Genomic DNA, 5,987 nt, shown 5'->3' with positions numbered 1-5,987 from the left:
ATCTACCTACTTAATTTGAGGTTTTCCTATTCGATTTAGCAAAGAAGATCTTTGCATCGCACGCTATTATCCTGCCATCACCATCTACACCAAAATAGCGTATGCTTAGGATCAATAAGTGGTTATACCAAATAATAATAATTCGATAAAATCTTTACCAAATTTATACATTCACCTGAATACGTGAGTGTAAAATGATGAGATTGAGAGGATTTGTATGAAAATAGAATCTAAATCGAGACGTAGTTGAACCATTGTTGGTAGATCTGTTAATGAGCCAACGTCCGTTCGGTTTCCGACCATTGTCTTATAATCTGATTTAAACCAGTCAATAGTTGACGAAAAAACGACCCAACGTGTGGCTTGAGAATCACCGATGTGCATAGATCTGAGACATGAAAGCTACTGTCGTGGGTGGCTTCGCCTTGCTTAGTCCATAACACTCCAGAACATCTAACCGTGTCGACATAGATATACACTCTCTACGACCGCCGCCGTCTGACAAAATGAAACCGTCTTCATTCTGTCTCCCCCACCGTTAGTGAAGAAGCTGCAGATTACAAGTAAGAAAAGCACGTGTAAGAATTTTATTAGAACCTTCAAATTCATCATTCTTATTTAAAAACAAACTCTTGAGACATACTAAAACTTAGAAGCATATATTATGGAATATATCTAAACTAAGGTATAACAATTTGGTTTTTAAAACACCTACTTAAAATTCAAGAACAAAGTGAAACAAAAGAGTTTACCTCAAAATCTCAACTCTCTTTTAAACCAAGTTTTTTTTTCTCTAAAATCTCGTGGAACTAAAATGATCCCTCAACTTGATTTTCTCACCTCTTTCAATGCCAAATTTAGGTATTGTTAGTTCTAACCCTAAAGTTTGACTTATTTGACTTTTTAGTTAACAATGATATAAACTATCTTCTATTCTTAATAACATAAAAAATGATTTCTTTCTATTAATTTGATTTGATAATAACATATTTGAATACTTTAATAAACAAAACTAGAGATGCTTAAAAGTATGTTTAAAGAGAATTTCTAATCTTTAGATGCAAGATTTTTGAAGGTTTTTTTTTACCTCCATACTATCCTCCATTAGCAAGGGTGATTTATTCTCTATTTTGTAACCTATGTATATGATTTGTGATTAGACCTCTTTTGTGTCTACCTGGATTTGTGAACCTCATTAATTTGAGGCTTGATTGTGTTGATCCATATTCGTGGGTTTATATATCAAGGGTTTGAATCAAATACAAATTAAATTAGTGTATTAACCGTGAAAATCAAGTAGTGATATTATATATACAATATTGTGCAATTATAGTGTAGTGTAATTACAACATAGTGTAATTAAACTACGATGTAATTACATAATTACACTACTTGTAAGTATAATTACACTATTTGATTCTACATTTAACACGTTAATTTAATCTGTATGTTAACATTCCCTGTATATCAAACTTTATTTTAATTTTTAAATATTATATTTAGATTGGTTGTGGATTAGCTTATGGTTGTTTCTTCACTTCTTGCATGTTTGTCGGCAATCACTCACATGTTTACTCCTTCATTTATGTTACATTTTTGTGTTTGGCTATCTTTAGGTGGTTAACTAATACGAAATAATAACATCAATCTTGAAAGTTACAAAAAAAGGTAATTTTTACTTCTTTCCTATTTGTTATTTGTTTTTGTTCTTATTATAATCGTTGTTAATGTTTGTTGTTCTTGTTTTTGTTGTCATTAACCTTGTTTATTTATTACTAGGGGTGATAATCTTGACCCGTGGGTTGTATCAAAATGTATAAGATGAGTCAGAATTGGTCAAACTAAAAAAAATTGATTGAAACGGGTCAAAACTGGTTGACATTTCTCGGGGTTTTTTTAATGGAACGAAAAAACGGAGGAAACTTTTTGTTATTTTTACTTTTTAAGTTTTTGATTTATATTTTGAGTTATAATTTTTTAATTATTTTTTTTGAATTTTTTGGTGAGGGGTTTTGAAATCTCAACCCATTTTGACCTATTTCAAAATCTCTTACCAAAAAATTCAAAAAAAAATAATTAAAAAATTATAACTCAAAATATAAATAAAAAACTTAAAAAGTAAAAATACCAAAAAGTTTCCTCCGTTTTTCTCGTTCCATAAAAAAAACCCGAGAAATGTCAACCTGTTTTGACCCGTTTCAATCATTTTCTTTTTTTAATTTGACTCATTCTAACCCGTCTTATACATTTTGATACAACCTATTCAACCCATGGGTCAAAGTTTATTACTGTTGTTATTATTATTGTCGTTGTTATTTAAATTATATTAGTATTTATTAGTTTTATTATATTATTATCGTTAATTTCTTTAAAGAGATATTTAAGATATTAAATAAAATTTAAGAGAGGGAGAAACCTAAGACATAATTTCAGGTTTTGAATTTTGATGGGGTTACTTTCAGCTATGCATCCTCACTTTCCCACCTTCTATGTGATTCCTCTTGTCTCGGTTTAAACACTTAACCAAAGTTTATTATTATATTAAATCAAAACGAGAAATGAGTAACATTAAAAAGGATATTAATTAAAAAAAATCATTTAAATTGGAGTCATTCAGCGGTTAGCAAATTACCATGTATTGATTTTATCCGTAAGAAGGTTCTACCTGAAATTACACAACACGATGACAATGGAATTTAAGTGGGTCTGGACTAGAGTTAATTCATGTAACACATATGGGATTGGTTCAGATACATCAATTAAACCTATCAACCCAAAATTCTTCAACCTGTCTGGTCAACACAATTAAAACCCCTAATTTTAACCGGATCCACACTCGTAACTTACTGTTCTTTCTTATTAGCTTGAATGAACTCTAAAGTTGTGAACATTTGAATTAACTATGCATATAATCCCTATTCATTTTTACTTCAATATTGTCAAAAAGTTACCATAAACAATATTTGAAAAAATATATAATCAACAAGCCTTTTGCTTTTAGTTTTTACACATCACAATTCACAGATTAACATTTAACAAAATCCAATATCATACTAGAGTCTTGTAAATTGCAATGAAGGATGAGTTTTCACTTTTCAGAGTCTATAGGCATGCAAATGCTTAGCCCATCTTCTAGCCATATAAGGATCATGGTAGTCCCATCTTCCAGCATTACTACTCCTACCATCTTCATCTTCACCACCACCATCACTGTCCGCCTCCCGCTTCTCCCCCGAGGCCACCACCACTTCCCCGGTCCTCATACATTCCCGCACTCCGTCTTCCACATAACTATACTCCACACAAGCCTTAACCATATTCAAAGGAATCCTCCTTTCTTCCCCACCTCTAAGCTCACCAAGCCTTACAACCCTACCATCTTCTCTAATCCTCAACTGAATATCTCTTACTTTATCCCCAAAACCCGACCCAAAAACACCTCAAACTCATGCATCACGAACCCGTTTGAAGTCCCGAACCCATACCCAACATGAAACCGATGAATCTGAACTGCCGCTTCCATGTCAAACCCGTGATATGGTCTTGTCGGGTTATCCGACAAGTGAACGATACACGATTGAGGGTTTTCATAGGCCCGATCCATTAACACCTTTACACCTTTCTTTAACCCCTCAACCGGATCCGCTTGACCCATGTAGAACAACCGGTCAATCACCTGAAGTGCGGCCCGCTTACCATACGATGTCATTCGCCTGAGAGGGAACACACGGGCGGCAGCCGATGAGTACGTGACAACAGCTAACCGGTCAATAGGTCGAAGCGAGAAAACCACCAATGCCATGGATTGTTTTATCAGCCAAAGATGGGGCCCGTTTGGACACGCGACTAGTACCAAATCAATAGCGGGTTGATGCGTGAGTCTTACACATAGTCTGTAATTGTAACCGGGTTGTGAAGATGAAGATGATCCAAATGGTTCGGGTGATATGGAGAGATGGAGACGTGGACTGTCAACATTTTGACTGGGTTCTATCGGGTCGTCATCGTTATAACGGGCCGCACGGAGGATTGAGCGTCGATGAACTCGGAAAGTGGCGATTGAGTCATCGAGGATTTGGAGGGCCGGGTCGTCGGTTTGGTTGGAATAAAGGAAGCTGCAAGGTGGGATCTTTAAGTTTCGGGGCAGGTGGGTCCATTGGGCCCGACATATAGGGCAGGTGACTCCACCGTGGCGGACATTGGAGGCGATGCAATCAAAATGGAAAGCATGAGAGCATTGAGCTGTGAATATAGCTTGGCCTGGAGCTGTGCATGAACTGTAGTTCAGGGGTTCTAAACAGATTGCACACATAGTCTGCATTTGAAGAAACAAAGAACTGTAAATTTTTTTGAGCAGAAAAACCGATAACAAAACCATAATCGAAATAACCAAACCGTTAGTTCAGTTACCGGCTACGGTTACATGTGTATGAATAACTGAACTGACAGAACCGACATTAACCAATCATTACGTTTTATTTTTTTAATAAATAACAGTAATATGTTGGAAAAGTTTTGTTATATTTTTCTTATAAACAACATAATTAGAAGACGCTTATTGTGTGTATACTAAAATGTCGGTAAATAAAGACTGGAAACAAAAATAAAGATTGGTTATAGGTTTGGTCTTAGCCCATAACTGAAGCGTTCAACCTATTCTCACCCATAAATCAAACCAACAAATATCAACCTTTAATTAAAAAAACTGAAATAAAAACATTTTCAGATTAATCTCAAATTGATAAACAGCATTTCATCACCCCCATCCCATGTAAATTTTATATGGTGAAAATGGTTTAAGTCAGAAATCAGGCAGAATCATTCATAGAATAATATAACAGAAATTTAATTTATAATAAAAAAAAGTGTAAACAATTGAACTACAAACTGAGTCAATAATTTGACCTAATTGAGCATCAAATTAGTATTAGCCCCAATTCAGTAATTCCTAATTTTAATCATCATCATCATCATCTTCTGAATTCATAAAGACAGCTTAATCAACTTCAACCCATCCCACATTGAAAGAATGAAGCTCACCTTGGAAGAGGAGTCTACTACGTCAGAAGTCGTTTCCGTGACGTCATCCGAATTAGCCGGAGAATCATGAAACGGAGCTAATATTACCGCCTGTAACAACCAATTATTAAATATCAAAACCTAACATTCGCAAGTAGTAAATAAATAATCACACAGATTTAATTAAATTGAACTCACATCGGAGCTAGTAGCACAACTTATAGTGGCGGAAACGGTGTGGTTTTGGTGTTGTCGGGAAGAAGAGAAAGAGCCGCAAGGATGAAGCAGTTTCCGAGCAACCTCCCGGAGGTTCAATTTACCTACTCCACCCATCAATTCAGACTGTAACTGGAATTGGATTACTATTATTGTTATACCGCGACGGCATTGAGAGTAGGCCTCATTGTCTGTCGTGTTCCACCTTCTTCCAATTCTCCTTTTTATATATATATATAATATATATATATATATATATATATAGAGAGAGAGAGAGAGAGAAAAGAAAACCCGAAGATACAGGCAGGCAGGCAGCGGGTGAGTAGTATTAGTAAGCGTGTGACTGTGATATGATTCTTGTTGTTTATACTGATGACTGCCTCGAACTTCGATCCCACCAACAAATCATTTCAATTAGTTTAATTAGGGTTAGGCTGAGGGGTGTGGGGGGCGCGAGAGGGGGCGCGAGTGGGGGCGCCAGCCAATAATATTGTGACGTGTGGCAGAGAGAGAAACTTGATAAGATGGGTGTTGGTAGTGGTGCTCGCGCCCCGGGCCATGGTGTGGAGGGGCGCGAGAGGGGGCGCGAGCGGTTTATTTTTTTATTTTTTTATAAATGTATTAAAAAACCGTATTATTAAAAAAACAAGAAATTATTTAAAAAAACACACATTAATTAAAAAAACACATTAATATCAAAAAAAAATTAAAGTACTAAAAAAAACATTATTCTTATTCTTCGGCTTGGTCTT

At 35.3% G+C, this 5,987-nt stretch overlaps 1 pseudogene; it reads right to left on the bottom strand.

Moving 5' to 3' along the window:
• Positions 1-2,972: 2,972 nt before the first annotated feature.
• LOC143571369 (E3 ubiquitin-protein ligase WAV3-like) lies at positions 2,973-4,359 on the bottom strand (annotated as a pseudogene).
• Between the last annotated feature and the right edge of the window lie 1,628 nt (positions 4,360-5,987).

This window comes from Bidens hawaiensis, unplaced genomic scaffold, assembly GCF_021521415.1.
Source record: "Bidens hawaiensis isolate Kalapana, Puna unplaced genomic scaffold, B.hawaiensis_p1.1 tig00025360_1, whole genome shotgun sequence".
NCBI classification, from domain to species: Eukaryota; Viridiplantae; Streptophyta; class Magnoliopsida; order Asterales; family Asteraceae; genus Bidens; species Bidens hawaiensis.
The sequence above is the reverse complement of the archived record's forward strand: the minus strand, read 5'-3'. Positions and strand labels throughout refer to the sequence as shown.